Here is a 24,859-nt window from a genome sequence, read left to right on the forward strand (position 1 = left end):
CTGCAGCCCACCAGGCTCCTCCGTCCATGGGATTTTCCAGGCAAGAGTACTGGAGTGGGGTGCCATTGCCTTCTCCATGTACATGTATACTCCAGGTTAACATAAATGTATGCCATTTCATGATTATCTGCTTTAATAGACTTTTTAGATTGATCAACTACATGTCAAAAGTGCCTCAGATTGTATTTGGTAGTGTGCAACCTCCCTCCCTCCCTCTGAACGGAGAGTTAAAAAGCTGGTTTAAAACTCAACATTCAACAAACAAAGATTGTGGCATCTGGTCTCATCACTTCATGGCAAACAGGTAGGGACACAATGGAAACAGTGACAGAATTTATTTTCTTGAGCTCCAAGATCACTGCAGATTGTGACTGTAGTTATGAAATTAAAAGACGCTTGCTCCTGGGAAGAAAAACTATGACTAAGCTACACAGCATATTAAAAAGAAGAGACATTACTTTGCTGACAAAGGTCCTTCTAGTCTAAGCTATGGTTTTTCCAGTGGTCATGTATGGATGTGAGAGCTGGACCATAAAGGAAACTGAGTGCCAATGAATTGATGCTTTTGAACTGTGGTGTTGGAGAAGACTCTTGAGAGTCCCTTGGACTTCAAGGAGATCAAACCATTCAATTCTAAAGGAAAATAGTCCTGAGTATTCATTGGAAGGACTGATGCTGAAGCTGAAGCTCAAATACTTTGGCAATCTGATGCAAAGTACTAACTCATTGGAAAAGATCAGAATGCTGGGAAAGATTGAAGGCAGGAGGAGAAGGGGATGATAGAGGATGAGAAGGTTGGATGGCATCACTGACTTGATGGACATGAGTCTGAGCAAGCTCCAGGAGATGGTGACGGACAGGGAAGGCTGATGTGCTGCAGTCCATGTGGTCCCAAAGGGTCGGACACAACTGAGTGACCGAACTGAACTGAATTGAACCTCCCTTCACCCTAATTTCCTTGACATTATTGTCTTATTTACTCTGCTCCCTCAGCCTATAGGTCCGCCTCTTCATGTCTGATTTTCTGAAATTCATTATTAATAAATTGGCTCAAATGTCACACTCATCACTCTATGTGTGTGCAAATATACATATGCATGCACACCCATACCACACCCATAATTTTCCATTTGAATTTTCTTCTTGATATAAACTCTCTATCCTTTACCTATCTTTGGTCTTTTTGCTTCTCTTTGCTGATATTAATAGTACTGATTTTCTTCTTTGTTATATTGAATAGTGACTTGTATTTTTATCTCATGCCTTATTATTTGAAGGCAGATTTATTTATGTATTCATTTCTATTTCCCACTGTACCAACCATTGTATATACACATGGGAAGTATCTAGACTGGTTTGGTTTCTTACACCCCCAAACTCCTCTCGCTCCTTTTACTTAAGATCAAACGATGTTGGCTGTCAGCTTCATCTGGACCTCTAATGGGTGCTCAAATCTGTTGAACGGTTGTATTTAAATACCCAAGAGACTAAAATCTGTCACAGAATTGTCAGGCCAGTAATAATGAATTTCTTCCCTTTCTCTGTCATCAGAGTTGACAAACTTGGGGAAAAAGATACACTGAGTTTAGAAGTGGTATATTGTCAGGCCAATACTGAGTTGATACTCACTGCTTTTAGCAAAATCTTTGGATTTAATGTATGTTCATGTTTGCAGTATGTATGTTGACTTTATAATTTGAGATTGTATATAAATCCACATGCTTTACTTCTGTGCAATTGGAGGTTTTTGATTGCCGCTGTTTTAAGGGGAAGAATTTCACATTCAAAGTGGTCCAAAAGATATTTACTGATGCTTTTGCCTTAAAAACAAACAACAACAACAACCAAATATTGTGCATGTATCGCTAGCCATGGAACAGATTAAAAACTTGGCAGTCATTTTAAACTGATAACAACAGATACTATATTTTATCTTAGCCAAAAGGCCGAGAAGTGATGACAATCATTTTAAAAAGGCGATAGAAATACGTGTGCCCATTGGGCTTATTTTGGAGATAAAAAAGAATTTGAAAATGTCAAGTTTACAAGAGCAGAATCCCTTTGTAAGGTGCCAGAACATGGAACATGCTTAACAAGAATCAAGCATGGATTATTGACATTCCTCAAATTGTTAGGGGAAGCATGCTGACTGAAACCGCCCACCCTGGCCAGGCACCATAGTAACTATTTGCATGAGCTGTTTTACGACAGGAGGTAAAACAACTGAAAAGGTGGAACATGGATCTAATAAGCCACCACCACCTGGGAGAGTTCAGGAAAGGTCAAAATATGACACCATGTGTCCAGCCGCCTCCCAGAACCCTTCTCACTGGCATCCATCTTGGCTGAACAAGGCGTGCACCACCAGGAAGGACTCTGAGTTAGAATGACTGGCTGAAGACAACCTGGAAACTAATCTTATCACCATAAAACCTGAGACTGCAAGCCATGTGGCCAAGCAGTTCTCCTGGGTTCCCTTACCCTATTCTATTGCTCTCTGCCCAGGCAGCCCTTCCCAATAAAATCTCTTGCTTTGTCAACACATGTGTCTCCTCGGATGATTCATTTCTGAGTGTTAGACAAGAGCCCACTTTCAGGCCCTGGAAGGGGCCCCCCACTCCTGCAACAAAATGAGAGTGTTCATGAGCATAGTTGCCTGGCAGTGAGAAAAAATTTTGTATTTTTATTAAATCATGTTAAAAATATTCACAGTTAACTCCTACTCACTTGCTCAGAGGAGTTTTTGTCAACACTTTGGAGAGCTTTCTTACAGGCCTTTGTCTGGGCATTGATATATTAAATTGTGGCTTAAAAAATATATGTATATATATGTGTGTGTGTGTATATGTATATATATATATATATATGTATATATATATATATATAATTGTAGTTTTTAATATCCCCCAAACCAAAAACATTTAATATATTTATATAAATGAGTTATACCATATATAATGCTCAATAACTTGATGTTTTAAATTTCATCAGTCTACTTATTTTTGTAAAATTAAGAATCATTTTTAATATCTAAGCCTTTTAAAATTTATTTCACCTTGAAATTGCTCATTAAGTTAAAAAAATTCTTTCCTTCTCATTAGCATTTTAGCTATTTTAATGAATCCCTTTCTTTCTTTTTTTTTTTTAAATGAATCCCTTTCTTAAGCTAATGGTTTCTTGATTTTCTTCTTTCCTGTGTGTGTTGGTTACAGATATCCAATCACCCCACTCCCGCCCCATCCTCCTTATACTATTTGAAGTTTGCTTCTATTGTTCAGTCCCTGAGTGGTGTCCTGACTCTTTGAGATCCCATGGATGTAGCATGCCAGTCTTCCCTGTCCTTCACTATCTCCCAGAGTTTGCTCAAATTCACGTCCATTGAGTTGGTGATGCTATCTAACCATTTTATTTTCTGCTGCCCCCTTCTTTTGCCTTCAGTCTTACCCAGCATCAGGGTCTTTTCCGATGAGCTGGCTCTTCACATCAGGTGGACAAAGTACTGGAGCTTCACCTTCAGCATAAGTGCTTCCAATGAATATTCAGGATTGATTTCCTTGAGAATTGACTGGTTTGATTTCCTTGTTTTTTAAGGGACTCTCAAGAGTCTTCTCCGGCACCACAGTTTGAAAGCATCAGTTCTATGGTGCTCTTTATGGTCCAACTGTCAACATCGGTAGCATCTTCCCAAGTAGCACAGTGGTAACAAATCTGCCTGCCATCACAGGAAGTGCAAAGAGATACAGGTTCAGTTCTTGGGTCGGGGAGATGCTTTGGAGTAGGAAATGGCAAACCACTCCAGTATTCTTACCTGGACAATTCTATGGATAGAGGAACCTGGTGGGCTAGAGTCCATGGGGCCACAAAAAGTTGGACACGACTGAGGGAATGCCCACACGCATTATCACATCCCTACATGACCACTGGAAAAGCCATAGCTTTGACTATAGGGATCTTTGTTGACAATGTCATGTCTTTGCTTTTTAATATACTATTTAGGTTTGTCATAGCTTTCCTTCCAAGGAGCAAACATCTTTTAATTTTATGGCTGTAGTCATCTTCCACATTGATTTTCGGAGCCCAGGAAAGTAAAATCTGTCACTGCTTCCACTTTTTCCCCTTTTATTTGCCATGAAATGATGGGACCAGATGCCATGATTTTAGTTTTGAGAATGTTGAATTTTAAGCCAGCTTTTTCACTCTGCCTCTTCAATCTCATCAAGAGGCTATTTAGTTCTTCACTTTCTGCCTTTAGAGTGGTGTCATCTGCATATCTGAGGCTGTTGATATGCTCTGTCTATGATCCAACGAATATTTGAAGTTTAAGCATACACAAAACTTTCTAGTACTGACTCTTTACTGAACCATTTTCCTCATTGTGGCCCTGTGGACTATCATAGTAATTCTAGAGTTAGCAAGAACTGAGCAATGTCTGTCTTTTTCTGTTCTCTCAGAGAGTTTCTGAAAGGCTGGCATAGTCTGGTCCTCAAAGGATTGGTAGAACTCAACTTTAAAATCACCTATGTCTACTATTTGCTTTGCAGAAAACCTTTAAAATTTTGTTTTGATTTTTCTATACTATTTTTAGGATTATTCAAGAATTGTTTCTTCTTGAGAACTTTTTAATAATTTATTTCTAAAACCCTTCATTTTGTATCACTTTTCAAAGTCTTTAACACGATATTTTTCACAGTATCATTTTATTTTCTTTCTACCTTTTTGGTTGTGCATATGTGTGTGCTAAGTCACTTCAGTCATTTGACTCTTTGTGACGCCATGGACTGTAGCCTGCCAGGCTCTTCTGTTGATGGGATTATCCAGGCAAGAATACTAGAGTGGGTTGCCATGCCCTCTCCAGGGAATCTTCCTGGTCCAGGGATTGAACCCAGATCTCTTATTTCTCCTGCATTGGCAGGCAGATTCTTTACCACTGGCACCACCTGGGAAGCCCACCTTTTTTATTGGTTATATTATCTTTAAAAAAAAACTTAATATTGTTTCCTCCTTCAATCTTGGTAGGAGCTCATCTGTTTTATTAGTCTTTAAGAATAAACTTTTATCTTTGTTGAATTTATTGTATTTTTGTTTGATTGATTTTGGGGCTTACCAGGTGATGCTAGTGATAAAGAATCCATCTGCCAATGCAGGAGATTCAGGTTTGATCCCTGGGTTGGGAAGATTCCCTGGAGTAGAAAATAGCAACCCACTCCAGTATTCTTGCCTGGAAAATTCCATCGGCAATGGAGACTGGGGCTGCAAAGAGGTGACATGACTGAGCATACAGCACATTAATTTTAGCTCTTCTAAAATTTTCTTCTTCCTACTACTTTCTTCAAACGTAGCCTACTGTTGTATTTCTAATTTCTTATAATGGATTTGTATTTTCTAAAGTAATAATTAAAGATCATGGATTTCTTTCTAATGATTAGTTTGGATGCATCCCATAGGTTTTGTCCCATATTTGATCTTTGTATTTTTTATTGTTTAGTACTAAATATTTTAACTTTGCTTATTACTTATTTTATAATTATAGAATTGTGTTTTATATCTCCAAATGTATGGGATGCTTTATTTAACTTTTTGTTATTTATTTCTTAATTAAAGTGAAAGTCGTTCAGTTGTGTCCAGCTCTTTGTAACCCCATGGACTATACAGGCCATGGAACTCTCCAGGCCAGAATAATGGAGTGGGTAGTCTTACCATTCTCCAAGGGATCTTCCCAACCCAGGGATCAAACCCAGGTCTCCCGCATTGCAAGCAGATTCTTTACCGCTGAGCCAGAAGGGAAGCCCATTTCTTAATCAACTACACTGCAAATAAAATGATTTGCATCATGCATTTTGTTTAATATTAACTGAGATTTTCTTTTTATCTTGTTACAGATCAAGATTTTCTTGTTCCTCATGTACTGGAGCAGATGTATATTCTCTAATTTCTGGCTACAAAATTATATATAATTCACCTTTCTGTGCTTGGTCAATGAGACATGTATTTGAAAATCTTCCACTTTGCTTTATGTATTCTGAAGTTATCTTATTAGATGTAGAAAAGTTTAGAATTAATATATCTTTCTGATGACTGGCAACATTCATCACTTTGTAGAGATGTCTTTGTCCCCAGAGTAATTTTTGTATTAAAGTCTGTATTTCTGATATTAATATAGGAACTTTAGGATTTTTGTTATATGCCTGGTGTATCATTTTCCATGCTTTCAATGTTTTTGGATCTTTAACTTTTAGATGTCTCTTATAAACAGAGTATAGCTCAATTTTTAAAAGAAGCTTATCCCTAAAAAGTCTACTTTTTTTGCTGTAATATTTAGTTTCATTTTATTTATTTTGATAAGTGAATTTTTTGTCTTAGTATTTTATATGGTGCTGGAGCTATTGATTTGTTTTTTCTATGCTTCAGAAAATGCTCCTTTTTATGTGAATGGATTTTGTTTTTGCTTTTGCATCTATTGGGTTGAATTTAAGATTATGCCTTCTATTTTAACTCTTTTAATGGGCACCCTTAAACTTGTACCTTGTGCACTTAATAACCTAGCAAAGTCTGAAGTTTATAAAAACAGTTAACCTCCTCTTTTGATGAAAGAAAGAATATTATACAAAATATTATCCATTAACTCTGATCATCCTCCTCTTGACTTGCATTCTATTATTTTCCAGTATTTCAATTCTGTCTAATTATACAAATTAAATATAATAACTCTTATTTTGTAAAGACAATCTTTATTACCATTATCTTGATCAATTTTTACTATTTCTTGAATCTCAGGCAGTCCTGAGGTAATTTTCTCTTTTCCAAATATTGATCCAGAAAAAGATCTTTTAGTAAATATCTAGTGGTGAATCCTCTTTCTTTTTTTAAATATAAAAACAATCTTCATTTCACAGTTTTCAAAATAAAGATTTTTTTTATAGATTCATAATTTTAGGCATGTAGCATATTCTCTCAACACATTGAAGATTTTATTTTATGACCTTATTAAGTTTTTGCCATTCAGAAATCTTCTATCAGTTTATTTTCCTTTCTAGCTTTTTTTTTCTAAGTGAATAATTTTAGTGTCTTCTTCTTGTCTATTATTATCTACCCTTTTTACTGCTAATTTCTAGGTGTTGATTTCTTTTATTTATCTTGACTGATATATATTTTGCTTTCTATATCTAGGGCTTCTTATATTTTATCAGTTCTGGAAATTTTTCAGCTATATCTCTTGAATATCACCTTACCTCCATTTTATTTTTCTCCCTCTGCATATTTGATTAGATGTGTGTTAGATAATGCCATTCTGTGCTTCTGCATTTTTACCTCTATTTTGCATTTTCCATCTCCTAGTTTCTCTATGCTTCCATCTTGATTTTTTCACAGTTAACTAATTCTGGATAATTTCTTCAGATTATTCTTTCATCTGGATCTAAACTATTTAGTCCATCCACTGAATGTTTAATTTCAGTGGTTATGTTCTCTAAATGTTCTACTTGGTTCTTTTAAAAATTCTCATCATCACCCTTGCTCATCTAAAAAAAGCAATATTTTTATTTTAAAAAATATATAGTGCATAGCTATTTTTTATTCTATACCTAATAGTTTCAACTGAAGACTTTGATGATACAATCTATTGTTTCTGGTTACTCTTAACCAGGGTGATGTATTTTTTTGGTGTCTTCTTGATCACTGTAGCTCTTCACTGAATCCCTTTTCAGAGTTCATAATCCTTTTAATTTTATAAGAGCTTAATTTTTTTCCATTTCACAGGGTACTCTTAGATTTTTTGCTGTTCTTTTCTTTTTATTCATTTTTTAAAACAATCGTGGCTTTGGTTGAGGTTCCCATGTTGCAATCTTACATTTCTTATTCCTCTTCCTGAATGAGGAAGTTAATGTTCACCTGTGCCTTAGAGTAGTGGGGACCATGCACCCCAGGTCTGAGCTGAAGTCATGGACAGCTTCAGATCAGGGATGTTGCCTCACAAGTCCTCAGCAATTCAACATAGTTTTCTGACCTGATAGCATGTTTCCCTTCAATGTGAGCAGGTGAACTAGGCAGAGACCATATTGGGTTTCAGTAGAGCATATTGGCTTACCATGGTCTTGAAAGTGATCATTCCGGATTTATTTCTGCTCAGTTGCATTCATCCTTAACTGCAAATCTGGTTTTTGTTCCTCTTTTATCCTCTTCCTCATGTTATCTCCAGATGGTAGTTAGAGGTCAGATATCCCAGCCTTTTGGCAGTTTCTCCTGTTCTATTTGCATGCTGTTGGCTTTGACTTTCTTAGGACTGTACCATGAGTCTTCTTCAGAAGCCACGCCTTTAATCCTCCTTATGTTATATAAAATGCCATTGGAAGAGTCTTTGAGTGATCCTTTGGCTTACTTCAAGATGCTTAAGTTTATATCTTCTTCCCTCATTTTTGGCTACATTTTACCGAACTGAACTCAGTAGATTTTGCGTGATTGTTCCCTTCGATTTGTTTTTTTTTTTAAGTTCTTGTTTATTAGCTCTTTTCTGAACTTGTGAGTGTAATGTTCCTCCCCATTAAAACTTTTTGGGCACTTTTGGTAGATTTCAAGGAAAACTAAAGAATAAATGTAACTTTGACGTATTTTCCTGAAATTCCAAACCAAATGATTTTAGAAAGATGGGGTTAAATTCAAGGCCTGCTTCTTTTTCAATGTAAGCCTGCAGGATGGTCTTTTGCTGTGGTTTGATATGAGATACCATCTAAAGAGGCAAGCCCAAACAACAAAGAAAGAGGAAGGGTTTAAACACTATGAACTTCTTCCCAGAAAAACATTTTTAGGGGACTGTCTTTCCTCCATGTTACTTTGATCATAGAGAGTGACACCTTGCATTTCCGTTTTTTTCCCATCAGGGTCTTACAGATATTTTGGGTCACAAAAATACTGTGGGAGCTTTTACTTATAGCCTCACTTCTCCTTAGGACTTGGACAGTAGCTCACACGGAGAGTGAGGTTTGATCCAAAAGACAAGTCCAAGCAAGATTAACTAACACCAACAGTAGCATTTTAACAGTAGATAATTAGATAGAAGTCTTTCCAGGAAGCTTCTCTGTCCTGCCATTATTGAAACTTGGTGTTCATAAAATCTGAGATATACCCAAACATATTTGTATAGTACTTATCATTTCTAATAAAAAACACCGCTGGGTAAAATTAAAAGTTTAGTTTGTATTTATTTAATACTTACTACATATGTTCTAGTACTCTTTAAGCTATCACACATACATTATCTCATATTTACTGGTCATAATCTAAGAGCTAGTTATTAGGCTGGCCAAAAAGTTCATTTGGGTTTTTCATAAGATATTACAGAAATCCTGAGCAAACTTTTTGACCAACCCAATATATCATCATTTCCATTTTTCATATGAGGAGATTGTGGGTCATTAAGGTTTTCTGTCTTACCCAAGGTACACTCAGCTAATGAAGAGTGACATTAACCCAACTTTATAATGACTAAAATTTGAATTTGTAGTCCCATAGCCCTGGAATCAAACCCTATCTCTTTCTGAAAGCTTTATAATGTTGGACAAGACACTTACCTTTTCTGAGTCTCAGTTTCTTCAGACATAACAGAGGTAATAGCAACATATAGAGGTTGGTGAGGATCAAATTGAGTAACTTACGCATAGAGCTTAGCACTGTGCCTGATACATACTTACACTCAATAAATGCTACCTATATAAAGAAATAATTTATATCTTCACTGAAAGCAAGAGATTACGTAAGAAGAGGGGATTCCTGCAAATCAATCTAATAAATCAGAGTTTATTGAAATTCACATCTACTGATACTTGCAAGAGGAAAAGAAAATGGAATTTTAAAAAATGAATTCACTTGGAAAAAAAAAAAACATAAGCTCAATCTGGAGAGTTTCACAAGCTCTTGAAGAAAATGAACACAAATTATCAGACTGTGTCCAATATTATGCTGCTTGTTTTGAAGACTTTCACCCTGTAAATTATGGTTAAACATCAGGAGGCTTTTATTGGTAAGTGGAAATGTTTGAGCAGAAGCTCATGAGATCTACTGGTGTTGTTAAAGAGCATAGTGAAAGGGTTGAATGCTTGGACTTTGGAATCAGATGCTAGTGTTTGCGTCTCATAATTGTATGATTTTGGCCTATTCTTTATGCTTAAAATCGAGGTCAAAATTTATTACACAGATCACAAAGCTATTGGGTGATGAAATGAGATTGTTACTGTAAGCTCTCAGTTTAGTGCCTGGTCTATAAGGAAGAGTCACTAAATGTTAATTATGTTTAAAAACTGCCACACTTTGGCTTTTATCTCCCCAACTCTTTTAAAAGTGTGAAAGTTGGAAAATTCTTTATTGATTCTAGAACTTCTCTTTATTTATAAATAACCCTACTTGAGTATTTATAACTTAGATCATTACTTTCCAAATATGTTCACCTTAAATAAGCCCACACGTGGTGCTCTTCTTTAGATATTCTCTTTTAAAATGTCTTTGAGACAGAAGAAATCATCTATTTTTGTAGCCTTTTACTTTCACTATTCCATTTATCCCTAAGTCTATTAAAAAAAGGCAAGTTTCTCACTATCCTTTGTCCTGAGCTTCTAAGCTAGAAAGATGTGTATTTGTGTAAAGAGATGGTTAATTCATAGCTAAGGACTGAGCACACACAACTCATTGCTAATAATAAAGTGCCTCAGTGTAATTACAGAGTAGGATTCAGTACTTTAAGGGAAAATAAAATTATGGGACTCATTTAATTTTCTTATTTCTTGAATAGGTGCTGTTCTCCTCTATGTACAAATTGATATAGTTTTGCCAACTATAATAGTGATGATGCAAAGAATTAGATGTGAAGGTATCCTAGGTATTGTGTGTGTGTGTTAGTTGTTCAGTTGTGTCTGATTTTTTGCGACCCCATGGGCTACAGACTAGCCCACCAGGCTCCTCTGTCCAGGGGATTCTCCAGGCAAGAATACTGGAGTAGCCAGGAGCCATTCCCTTCTCCAGGAGATCCTCCCAAACCAGGGATCAAACCCAGGTCTACTGCATTGCAGGCAGTCTTTTTTACCACCTGAGCCACCAGGGAAGCCCCGAAGCATTACATATCATGAGTCAAATGCTTTCAAGGTGATATCTCATTTACATCTTTGAGCAACTCCAATGAGGTTAATTTCTGAGCTTAATTTTACAGTTAAGGACATTGGGGCTCAGAAAAGTAAAGCAACTGGCCTGAGATGACCTGGCTGGTTAATGATGGAGGATGGAGGCAAACATGTCTTTCTTACTATATACTCTGTGCTTTTTTTGCAGTAGGGCATGCTTCCCAATAAAGTAGCTTGTGCGAGTGTGCTAAGTCACTTCAGTGGTGTCTGACGCTTTGCAACCCCATGGGCTGTAGCCTGCCAGGCTCCTCTGTCCATGTGGATTCTCCAGGCAAGAATACTGGAGTGGGTTGCCATTTCCTCCTCCAGGAGATCTTCCCAGGGATCGAGCCCACGTCCCTTATGTCTCCTGCATTGGTAGATAGGTTATTTACCAGTAGCGTCACCTGGGAAGCCCCAAGATGTTTAAAGCAGCTTAAACATGTGAATTAAGCTTTAGATTTTGACATTTTTTCCCCAGGGTTACTTTAACCATCCAGATATACTAGTTATTTTTCCCCCATTGATGGAAAATATTTTTTTCCAGAGGGGCACACCTGTATTTGCTGATGACCAATAAAAAGGAGAAGTTGTTCTCTGTTTTAATGTCACTACTTTTATCATATTTTATATATAAATAATGTATATCTCTCCAACTGACCCCACTATCCCATTTACCTTGGCCATTTCACTATGAAAAGTTCTATATAAATATTCCATTTTTAACTCAAGTACCACTTTATTTTATTTATTTATGTTGACAAAATATTTTCTGTAACTGCTTGAAAAACTGGGTTAGAAGAGTTTAGAACTTTGAAACTTTAAATTTCTCTTACTCTTTATCCATGGTTAAAAGGAGCTGACTGTTACCCAGATTAATGAGGTGGTAAAATCAGATGCTTACAATTGCCTTGAGACTTAAAGAAGTAAAGCTTTGTAATGTTTTCTACAATCCATCTACTTTCATGAGATTCTTACTAAAATTTTCCTGCAGCATTTATAAGGCTGCGAAACTTGGTTTACCAAAATACCAAGGTCTAAGCAGACGTTCCATGGGAAGTCTTGTGCAATCATATTTGTATTAATACTTCAAGGACATGGCCTGAGATCCTGCTAAGCGTCCTCTAGCACAAAGGGTTCTGGGCATTATCCTTGTAGAACAAATACAGATTGCAGACTCATTCTCCTGGTTTTTACTGTTCACCTCCACAAATATAAGATTTGACAGACATAATGTGATTTTTTTCAAGTGTCTATCACAAAGCATTCAGACCTTTGTATTGCCTAGAAGCCTGATGCATAGTTTCTAGATTAACCAACAAAGAAGATGGAAAAAGAAAAAAATAGAAAGGCCTGAAGTGCAGTGGTTTGGAGTCTCAACTCTCTGTAGATGATTTCTTTTAGCATTTTGTAAAATTTGTTTCACTAGACTCTTCTTTCAATAAGAAAACTAACTTATGAGCCAAATGTAAGGTTCTGATTTTTTTTTTTTTTGCTGCGAAGCTTATTAGAGGACTTCTAAATTTGCCTCCCTCAAGTCGATTCATTTAAAATTTTTCTATTAACAAAGACATGTTATCAGTCTTGGCCACCTTTTTAGCTCACTCAGCTCAAAAGTTCCTCAGTTCAAAAGTACACAAGAGCTGATGATTAGAAATGCATTTGCTTTGTATTTTCCAGGCATGTTTCAGGCTTTCCCCCTCTATTTCTTTCATCCCCTTTGCCTTTACATATTTTTTATTTTCACTTTGTTTTACCTTTTCTTTGTCCATATCTATGCTGACCAAATTTTATCAAAATTATATAATAAGTCAGTAGCACTTAATGAAACATTGTGAAAAATGTATTGTCCTGTTTAAAATATAGGAACTGAGGTAAATAAATAGAGGAAAGACATGGAAAATCCCACAGATGCAGAAGCCCTGGTCTTTCTACAGTGATCACAGAATTAGAGACAGCTTTTACTTTTATTTCTATACCGGTCTCACAATGCATTCTTCTATAATTCTCTAATATCAAGTAGACCCTTCCTCATTTTCAAACCTTCTCTTACTTAGATACTTTATTTTTGTTATCAATTTTGAACTCCTACCATGCAGTGCAGAGACTGGTATGAAATAGGCTGAAGAATAAAGTACAAAAATTGTTGCCTCAACTCCTCATTTTGATTTCACACATCACATCAATCAAAAAACCCATTGACTTTACTTCCAAAATATATCCTGAATCTGATCACCTCTTACAGTCACCATTTCTTCTCTGGACCCACTTTCAGTGATAGTCCAAGCCATCAGCTATGTTTTGTCTGTATTACTGAATGTTTCAAAAGACTAAATAACTTCCCTACTTCCACTGGGATTGGGGGCAGGAGGAGAAGGGGACGACAGAGGATGAGACGGCTGGATGGCATCACGGACTCGATGGACATGAGTCTGAGTGAACTCCAGGAGATGGTGATGGACAGGGAGGCCTGGCATGCTGCGATTCATGGGGTTGCAAAGAGTTGGACACGACTGAGTGACTGAACTGAATTGAACTGAACTTAATATTTGTGATAACTTTATAAGACAAATATTATTATTTTTACTTTTTAGATTAGGAGGCCATGATTCTAGAAGATTCATAATGTGCTTGAGGTCACACAGATATTTTTCTTTCTGCAACAATTGGTAGGTATTTTACAAAAAAGGATTTCATGGTAAATAATTTTTGAAAAACAGCTTATCATATTTCTCTCTCTAAGCTCTGAGAGTTTGTGCAGAGATAAAAGTATTCAGCCTCCCTTTAACCCAAAATTTCTCAAACTTATAACATGATGGGAAATGTGTGTGTGCTTGTGTGTGTGTATGTTTGTGTGTTCTTGCTACCTTTGTGAGCACACGAATGTTCTATGGGAAGCATTTTGGAAAAGATATCAAAAGCTATAATGGAGCTAAGCCAATAAAATGGAATTTAATAGAGGGCAATTGGATAGTCTCAGAATCTCCATGCTGCTCCTTCTAAGACACTGCAGTCATGTCCAACTCTGTGCGACCCCAAAGACGGCAGCCCACCAGGCTCCCCCGTCCCTGGGATTCTCCAGGCAAGAACACTGGAGTGGGTTGCCATTTCCTTCTCCAATGTATGAAAATGAAAAGTGAAAGAGAAGTTGCTCAGTCGTGTCCCACTCTTAGCGACTGTATGGACTGCAGCCCACCAGGCTCCTCTGTCCATGGGATTTTCCAGGCAAGAGTATTGGAGTGGGGTGCCACTGCCTTCTCCACAGAATCTCCATAGCCCTATTTAAAGAAGAAATTGGATATTTTTAAAGTCTGATTATGCAGGAACAAAATTCAGGGCAACAATGTCATTTAAAATGCTCAGGAACAGGGCTATCATGAGTCAAAAGATGATAACAAAGCTGAAAGTCAATGAAATCTCAGGCTATATTAATAAGAGTATAATGCCAATATGAAGTGAGGCATGTCTGACCCTGGATAAAACTTTGAAATAGAATGTTTACAAATTAAAGAAGAATCAGACATTGACAATGTCTAAAGTTCTGGGAACAATATCACATGACATTACTGGAGAATCTGAGAATATTTTAAAGCATATTTGGTTAGAGGCTTGGGGCTGCTGAGGGTAGGTAGTTATCTTTCATAGTTAAAAGATTGTCATAAGGATAATGGTGTAGATTTAGTCAGTGTTTTTCTAGAGTGATGAACAAGGACTAACAAACTATAGTGACAAGGGATTAAGTTTATTATTATACATGATAAAATGATTCACTGAGATATCTGAGAAAAATAGGAGTTGATGAATGATTCAGTTCAGTTCAGTCACTCAGTCATGTCCAACTCTTTGCGACCCCATGAATCGCAGCACTCCAGGCCTCCCTGTCCATCACCAACTCCTGGAGTTCACTCAGACTCACGTCCATCGAGTCAGTCGTCCCCTTCATCCTCTGTCGTCCCCTTCTCCTCCTGCCCCCTATCCTTCCCAGCATCAGAGTCTTTTCCAATGAGTCAACACTTTGCATGAGGTGGCCAAAGTACTGGAGTTTCAGCTTTAGCATCATTCCTTCCAAAGAAATCCCAGGGCTGATCTCCTTCAGAATGGACTGGTTGGATCTCCTTGCAGTCCAAGGGACTCTCAAGAGTCTTCTCCAACACCACAATTCAAAAGTATCAATTCTTCGGTGCTCAGCCTTCTTCACAGTCCAACTCTCACATCCATACATGACCACAGGAAAAACCATAGCCTTGACTAGATGGACCTTAGTCAGCAAAGTAATGTCTCTGCTTTTGAATATGGTATCTAGGTTGGTCATAACTTTTCTTCCAAGGAGTAAGTGTCTTTTAATTTCATGGCTGCAGTCACCATCTGCAGTGATTTTGGAGTCCAAAAAAATAAAGTCTGACACTGTTTCTACTGTTTCCCCATCTATTTCCCATGGAGTGATGGGACCAGATGCCATGATCTTCGTTTTCTGAATGTTGAGCTTTAAGCCAACTTTTTCACTCTCCTCTTTCACTTTCATCAAGAGGTTTTTTAGTTCCTTTTCACTTTCTGCCATAAGGGTGGTGTCATCTGCATATCTGAGGTTATTGACATTTCTCCGGGCAATCTTGATTCCAGCTTGTGTTTCTTCCAGCCCAGCATTTCTCATGATGTACTCTGCATATAAGTTAAATAAGCAGGTTGACAATATACAGCCTTGACGTACTCCTTTTCCTATTTGAAACCAGTCTGTTGTCCCAAGTCCAGTTCTAACTGTTGCTTCCTGACCTGCATACAGATTTCTCAAGAGGCAGGTCAAGTGGTCTGGTATTCCCATCTCTCTCAGAATTTTCCAAAGTTTATTGTGATCCACACAGTCAGAGGCTTTGGCATAGTCAATAAAGCAGAAATACATGTTTTTCTAGAACTCTCTTGCTTTTTCCATGATCCAGCGGATGTTGGCAATTTGATCTCTGGTTCCTCTGCCTTTTCTAAAACTAGCTTGAACATCAGGGAGTTCACGGTTCACGTATTGCTGAAGCCTGGCTTGGAGAATTTTGAGCATTACTTTACTAGCATGTGAGATGAGTACAATTGTGCGGTAGTTTGAGCATTCTTTGGCATTGCCTTTCTTTGGAATTGGAATGAAAACTGACTTTTTCCAGTCCTGTGGCCACTGCTGAGTTTTCCAAATTTGCTGGCATATTGAGTGTAGCACTTTCACAGCATCATCTTTCAGGATTTGAAACAGCTCACCTGGAATTCCATCACCTCCACTAGCTTTGTTCATAGTGATGCTTTCTAAAGCCCACTTGACTTCACATTCCAAGATGTCTGGCTCTAGATTAGTGATCACATCATCATTATTATCTTGGTCATGAAAATCTTTTTTGTACAGTTCTTCCATGTATTCTTGCCACCTCGTCTTAATATCTTCTTCTTCTGTTAGGTCCATACCATTTCTGTCCTTTATCGAGCCCATCTTTGCAGGAAATGTTCCCTTGGTATCTCTAATTTTCTTGAAGAGATCTCTAGTCTTTCCCATTCTGTTGTTTTCCTCTATTTCTTTGCATTGATCGCTGAAGAAGGCATTCTTATCTCTTTTCGCTATTCTTTGGAACTCTGCATTCAGATGCTTATATCTTTCCTTTTCTCCTTTGCTTTTCACCTCTCTTCCTTTTCACAGCTATTTGTAAGGCCTTCCCAGACAGCCATTTTGCTTTTTTGCATTTCTTTTCCATGGGGATGTTCTTGATCCCTGTCTCCTGTACAATGTCACCAACATCAGTCCATAGTTCATCAGACACTCTATCTATCAGATCAGACTCTTAAATCTATTTCTCACCTCCACTGTATAATCATAAGGAATTTGACTTAGGTCATACCTGAATGGTCTAGTAGTTTTCCCTACTTTCTTCAATTTAAGTCTGAATTTGGCAGTAAGGAGTTCATGATCTGAGCCACAGTCAGCTTCCGGTCTTGTTTTTGTTGACTGTATAGAGCTTCTCCATCTTTGGTTGCAAAGAATATAATCAATCTGATTTCGGTGTTGACCATCTGGTGATGTCCATGTGTAGAGTTTTCTCTTGTGTTGTTGGAAGAGGGTGTTTGCTATGACCAGTGCATTTTCTTGGCAGAACTCTATTAGCCTTTGCCCTGCTTCATTCCGCATTCCAAGGCCAAATTTGCCTGTTACTCCAGGTGTTTCTTGACTTCCTACTTTTGCATTCCAGTCCCCTATAATGAAAAGGACATCTTTTTTGGGTGTTACTTCTAGAAGATCTTGTAGATCTTCATAAAACCATTCAACTTCAGTTTCTTCAGTGTTATTGGTTGGGGCATAGACTTGGATTACTGTGATATTGAATGGTTTGCCTTGGAAACGAACACAAATCATCCTATAGTTTTTGACATTGCATCCAAGTACTGCATTTCGGACTCTTTTGTTGACCATGATGGCTACTCCATTTCTTCTGAGGGATTCCTGCCCACAGTAGTAGATATAATCGTCATCTGAGTTAAATTCATCCATTCCAGTCCATTTTAGTTTGCTGATTCCTAGAATGTCGACATTCACCTTTGCCATCTCTTGTTTGACCACGTCCAATTTGCCTTGATTCATGGACCTGACATTCCAGGTTCCTATGCAATATCGTTCTATACAGAATCGGATCTGGCTTCTATCATCAGTCACATCCACAGCTGGGTATTTTTGCTTTGACTCCATCCCTTCATTCTTTCTGGAGTTATTTCTCCACTGATCTCCAGTAGCATATTGGGCACCTACTGACCTGGTGAGTTCCTCTTTTGGTATCCTATCATTTTGCCTTTTCATACTGTTCATGTGATTCTCAAGGCAAGAATACTGAAGTGGCTTGCTATTCCTTTCTCCACGAGCTGGCTCACTAAGCGCGGCCAAGAGGAGCTACCCTGGGTCCGAGGTCAGGGGCAGCAGCTGGGAGGAGCAACCCAAGGAGTGGTGGCTGCGCAGGCACAGGAGGGCCTAGAGGAGCTATTCTACGTTGAATGTCAGGAACAGTGGCAGTAAGGAGATACCTCTCGTCCAAGGTAAGGAGCAACGGCTGGGCTTTGCTGGAGCAGCCGTGAGGAGATACCCCACACCAAGGTAAGAGAAACCCAAGTAAGATGGCAGGTGTTGCAAGAGGGTATCAGAGGGCAGACACACTAAAACCATACTCATAGAAAACTAGTCAAGCTAATCACACTAAGACCACAGCCTTGTCTAACTCAATGAAACCAAGCCATGCCCGCGGGGCACCCCAAGATGGGTGGGTCATGGTGGAGAGGTCTGACAGAATGTGGTCCACTGGAGAAGGGAATGGCAAGCCACAAATATTACAGGAAGTGATATATTTGACCTCAAGAAAGAGTTCAATGTTTTCTCTTTTTTATTCTCTTTTGTTAAGATTTTTAGTTCAGTTTATGACTTGTATTGACATACGATTATATTTAGTTTTCTAAGTCCAGCAAAATGTTTATGTTTGTCTTTAATTTTTCAATTATTCTTTCTCTATTCTTCTATTCTAGAATTATTTCAGCCTTCTATCAAATATCACATTAGTATTCTACTTTATTAGCTAGTTTTGATTACGTTCAATTCAAGCTGTTTCTTGAGCTTTCTCATCAAGCTTGTTGAAGCAAATGTTGACCTCGGCCTTCTTAGCCATGCATCATGACTCCTCATTCCTCCTCTCCATTCTCTCTCCTGGGAATACCCTGGCAATCCAGTGGGCAGAACTTCTTGCTTTCACGGCCGAGGGCCTAAGGTTCAATCCTTGGTCAGGGAACTAAGATCTTGCAAGCTAAATGTTGTGGCTGAAAAAATTGCCCTTTCCCACTTCTTAGGGTACAATCACATTGGATTTAAGGTTTTTCCGACTCTTTTGACTGTCTCAGGATAACCTCTAAATCAGACATTCGGCTCTTGCCTACTGAGATGAATATTTGTTTACAATAAGGTATTTTGAGAGCGCAGTCTTTAAGTGTTCTTGGCTGATATTTGCAAAACTTTTTCAAGTTTTTTCGTCTTTTAAATTTTTTTCTGTGGAATAAATTGAAAGAAGAATTAAAGAAACACCCGAAAATAAGACAGGGCTTAGAACCATATTTGCAATTTCTCTGTTTTGGTGACTCTTCTCTTCATGCAGAAATGGCAGCAATTCCTCTGTCTCCCCACCCAGATGTCTGGGGCTGCCCTAGAGAAGGCCCCAGATGCCCCTTTCAGCTGCGATATGCAGTGACCCAGAAAGGGGCAGGTAGTGAAGAGAAGGGAGCCAGTGTGAAGAAAAGAGCGAGCACATTTGCCTTTAAAATAACTCCATTTGGGAATTTTAGAATCCATTTTACCTTCTCAGTGCCTCTCCTGATAATATTAATAATTAGTCCACAGAAAATTCTCTGTTAGGAACTTATGTGTATTGAAATTACTCTGAGTTTATCTTTTCTTCTCCTTTGGGAATCTGTAGTTCCCACCCTGAATGGCAGTGCTCTGGAGAATTTCCATGAGCAAGTCACCCACCAGCTCTTCACCTGCCAGACAGTGGATGCAGATAATCAATGTCCTACTCAGGCACAGAAGGGAAACCAGCATCTCCACTCTTTTATACCTCAGTTTCTTTTACTATTCAAAACAGACTTGTTTCCTCAATCCTGAAGAAGGAAGCCATGTTAGACCCATAATTTTATTCCTACAAACAGACTTGGCTTTGATAAATAACTGATGTGTGTGTGTGTGTGAATTATGTTGGCACAATTTCAAAGGACAGCATTAATCTTAACACCTCCTTATACTCTTAATTTCCTTCAAAAAGGGCAGCATCTTCAGGATTTGTCCTCCTTTTCTTAGCAAGACCCGAACCTATTCCTCTCTTGTATCCAGTCCCCAGATTCTTTCTTCCTTTGTAGTAATGTGAAAGTTAATGTGTTAATCAAGTAAAATAATTTCTGTATGTAGCTCAGAAGATTTGTATCCATGTTATGGCAATGGCACATTCTCTCTGGGTGATTCTGGAAAGTCTCGATAATTCTGGACCTCAGTTTTCTCATCTGTAAAATGAGACACTGAACTAGAATGACATGTAAGTTGCCCCTTAGTACTAACTGAAACTTTGGTTAGCCATGGGTAATATATATATGTTCAAGATGGTGAAAATTTCCTTACCGTCATAAGTGTGCCATTTATTTCTTTGTAGAAAGAGCACGGGGCTCATGGTCAGATAGCCTAGGTTCTTAATCTCACTTTTTATTAAATTATGTCATTATATCAATCAGAGTTTAATTGGGAAAACAGAAACCACTGTGAGGACATAATGGGCTGCCTATGACCTAGAACTCACTGCTTACTCTTCAAAGAGACACATGCGTCTGCTCTCTGTGGAACTAAAGAGTGGTGGCGATAAGCAGTTCCATTAAATGATAATAGTAGTGGGCTTCTCCTTCTGATTTTGTTTGTATTTCAGAAAACTCTGGTCCAAGGGCTTCTAAAACTTCATAGAAGCACTCAATTCAGGGAAGGGTGGTAGAATTATAGAAGGAGGGCATATTTTGGAAATACTAAACAGAAAGAGTTTTGACCTAAAGTTATGGTGAAGGAAGGAAACACTATTTAGGAAAATGAATATACATATATAATTTGTATAATACCAGCATCCTCCAGATGCAATAAACAGATGCCAACATGCATTACTAGTCAGAAAATTTGGGAATCACAGATTTCCATATGGAAGTGTTCAGTAGGCAGCCAACTGTTCCAAGCTTTGTTTTTCTCTAGATGAAAACATGTCTTTTTTGAGAAAGTGGAAAGGGTCATAGAATATTTCCCCAAGGTTTGTTTATATATACATGGAAGGAGTGGGAATCCCTTGATGGTCCAGTGTTTAAAACTCTGCTCTTCCACTGCAGGGGGAACAGTTTCACTTCCTGGTTGGGGAATACCCCATGCTGCGAGGTATGGCCAAAAAAAATTTTTTTAAAGAAAGAAAGAAAAAAAAATATTAAAAAATTAAGAGTGGGAGGAGTATTATTTTCAGATTACTCAAGCTTATTACATTTCCAAGTGCTGCTGGTCTGCAGGAAATACTCTTAATGAGGTTTAGAAGGAAGATTTTCTTGAATATGATAAAATAGCAACAGCAAAAATTATTAGTGGTAAAGAAAAAAATCAATAATGTAAATAGAAAAACAGAATTTAAACAGAAGCTTAGGAGTCTGAGGAATGGACTAAATTATAAGCATTAGCAAGATGTGAAAGTTGACTTATTTTCTGTATTTCCTGCAGAAAGGACAGAGCATAGCAGACATCTTTGACTATGATCACATGTACATGAAATAACTGTGATAACAATTGAACAGAAGAGCTGTTTTACTATCACAAGTTTGACAGAGAGAATATGAAATATCTGTTGAGACTGAATTTTCTTATTGAACAGATGAGGGAAAATAGTTGCTTCTTAAGGGAAGTGATAAGCTAATATTGGATACAAGTCAATTGAAATACTTCTTTAAATATTGTAAAACACTCTTAAGGTTGACATTATGAATAACACTGTTTTGGAGCTGGCTAGTGCCTGGAAAATCCCATGGATGGAGGAGCCTGGTAGGCTGCAGTCCATGGGGTCGCGAAGAGTTGGACATGACTGAGCAACTTCACTTTCACTTTTCACTTTCATGCATTGAAGAAGGAAATGGCAACCCACTCCAGTGTTCTTGCCTGGAGAATTCCAGGGACGGAGGAGCCTGGTGGGCTGTCATCTCCGGGGTCGCACAGAGTTGGACACGACTGAAGCGACTTAGCAGCAGCAGCAGCAGCAGCAGCAGCAGCAGCAGCAGCAGCAGCAGCAGTGTAACAGAAAGAAAAGGACTTTTGCAGTCAGACAGACCTGGGTTTTAACTTGCTGCTTTTTCACAAGATCCATAACCTTGAATAGCTTACTTAGCTTTCAAAGCTCAGGTTTCCTTCTCCCTATAATGCAAATAGTAAGACTTTCTCGTTGAGTAGTTGGGAGGATGATGGGAGAAATCACAGAGAGAGGGCAAAATGGAACTTGATCTTTCACAAGTAGTTACAATAGATTCCTTCTTGAGGGCAGGTGAAATACTGGGAAAGTGCTTATCAGCCAGAAGCCAACCTGCCCAACATTCAGAAGGTTCAGGAAGCTAGGCACTGTTGAACAACCTAGGATAGAAGACATATGTCAGAGTTTGGAATTCTAGTCAATTGTGTTATTTTGGCAGTCAGCCATGTCATTTTTTTGTTGTTGTTGTTGTTGTTATTGTCAAGGGCCTTAAGAGTAAGAGTCAGAAATAAAGGGAAAGCACAGCACTGTACTAGTTGAGAGGATTGCACAGGCTTAAAGAAGAACCTAATCAAATGGAAGTGGTATGAGCTCTATTAGCACAGCTTCAAGGGCAGAGAATTTTAAATCTGCCTTTAGCTGGCCTTCATCTGCAGGCTTTGGTTTTCCATATAAGATATTATAATGGTCAATAATGCTTTTCACGAATATTGAAATATCTCCCAAGATGAAGTTCCTGGAAATATTTTACATTCCTTTTTGGCTTAGGATTTTGAGCAAGCTTCTTTGTGATTAATTAGAATGTAAAGACGTTATTTTCTTTTTCCTGTTGGTTATAAAGGATTTACATATTTCAGACATTAGAAAGTCAGGATCGCACATGAATAGAATATGAATGTGAATGAGATCCATGAAGAGAAAAGTCAAAAAGTCTCACCTTATGACTGCTGATCAAGACTCTCTTTACAGGATATGTGTTGTCATGGTGATGGGGAACAGGGACTGAATTGGGACGGGGTTAGATAAGACATCATAATTATACTTAATGATATATAACTGCAATTGTAGTATATATAAACTCTGGAGAAAAGCACACTTCCTTGCTCTAGTCTTGGGCATCACACAGCCTGCTTACAGGGTATTGACAGACATTATGCTAAACAGTAAAATGTTCTGTGAGTCAGACTGGTTTCCTTCATCTCTGCCTTAACTGAGCTCTAACCTCAAAGATGAGAGTAGGAGTTGGGTGTGGAAATTGTCCTGCTAGTCAACACCAGGAGATACCTTGAGAAGAGTTGGGGAGGTACCGATATCTTAAATCAGAAACTTTCCTGATATCCCTGAATGTCAGTTTAACACATTGAAATATTTAGTTAGCAGTACTTGTGCACTCAATGCTGACAATTACTGGTTCTACAATTCTGTCCTAACACAGAAGAGTTAGGATGGTATCCGTAATTTAAAGGAGATAAAAGTCAAATGCAACTTGCATTTTTATTATTTATTGATTAATTATTTTAAAATTCTGTGTAAAAACATTGGGAATCTGGTATAGGAATGGGTACCAAATGCTGATTTTTCAAAGAATCATTTTTGTAATAAATAACAAGAATATAATTTCATTGATAATACCAGTATAAACATGAAAATGTGTACACTGAATTATGGGATAATTCCTTAATTCTTTTTATACTAACTTCATGATTTATTCCAAGCCTTAAACCATCTGTACTGTTAATTTTCTTTTTATTTCAATTCATTTATTTGAAAAAGAAATGGAATTTGGAAGCAAATATAGCTGAAATCAGGTTGATTATATTCTTTTCAACTGAAGATGGAGAAGTTCTATACAGTCAGCAAAAAAAGACTGGGAGCTAACTGTGGCTTAGATCATGAACCCCTTATTGCAAAATTCAAACTTAAATTGAATAAAGTAGGGAAAACCACTAGATCATTCAGATTAGACCTAAATCAAATCCCTTATGATTATACAGTGGAAATGAGAAATAGATTTAAGGGACTAGATTTAATAGAGTGCCTGATGAACTATGGTCGGAGGTTTGTGACACTGTACAGGAGACAGGGATCAAGACCATCCCCACAGAAAAGAAATGCAAAAAGGCAAAATGGCTGTCTGAGGAGGCCTCACAAATAGCTGTGAAAAGAAAAGTGGAAGGCAAAGGAGAAATGGAAAGCTATACCCATATGAATGCAGAGTTTCAAAAAATAGCAAGGAGAGATAAGAAAGCCTTCCTCAGTGATCAATGCAAATAAATAGAGGGAAAAAAAATGAATGGGGAAGACTAGAAATCTCTTCAAGAAAATTAGAGATACCAGGGGGCATTTCTTGCAATATGGGCTTGATAAAAGACAGAAACAGTATGGACCTAACAGAAGCAGAAGATATTAAGAAGAGGTGGCAAGAAAACACAGAAGAACTGTACAAAAAAAGATGTTAATGACCCAGGTAGTGGTCACTCACCTAAAGCCAGACATCCTGGAATGTGAAGTCAAGTGGGCCTTAGGAAGCATCATTATGAACAAAGCTAGTGGATGTGATGGAATTCCAGCTGAACTATTTCAAGTCCTAAAAGATGATGCTGTGAAAGTGCTGCACTCAGTATGCCAGCAAATTTGTAAAACTCAGCAGTGGCCACAAGACTAGAAAAATTCAGTTTTCATTCAAATCCCAAAGAAAGGCAATGCCAAACAATGTTCAAACTATTGCACAATTGCACTCATCTTACACACTAGCTGAGCCACAGTCAGCTCCTGGTCTTGTTCTTGTTGACTGTATAGAGCTTCTCCATCTTTGGCTGCAAAGAATATAATCAATCTGATTTCGGTGTTGACCATCTGGTGATGTCCATGGTTAGAGTCTTCTCTTATGTTGTTGGAAGAAGGTGTTTGCTATGACCAGTG

The 24,859-nt window shown here is 37.9% G+C and overlaps 1 protein-coding gene and 1 pseudogene across 1 annotated transcript in view; one reads left to right on the top strand and one right to left on the bottom strand.

Annotated features, from left to right (window-relative positions):
• The window catches only part of ERMN (ermin), a 67,301-nt gene that overhangs the window by 3,664 nt on the left and 38,778 nt on the right, over positions 1–24,859 (top strand). The gene's annotated exons all lie outside the window — the stretch shown is intronic.
• LOC138434947 (U2 spliceosomal RNA) lies at positions 1,787–1,958 on the bottom strand (annotated as a pseudogene).

The sequence above is a fragment of the Ovis canadensis genome, chromosome 2 (genome assembly GCF_042477335.2).
Source record: "Ovis canadensis isolate MfBH-ARS-UI-01 breed Bighorn chromosome 2, ARS-UI_OviCan_v2, whole genome shotgun sequence".
NCBI lineage: Eukaryota > Metazoa > Chordata > Mammalia > Artiodactyla > Bovidae > Ovis > Ovis canadensis.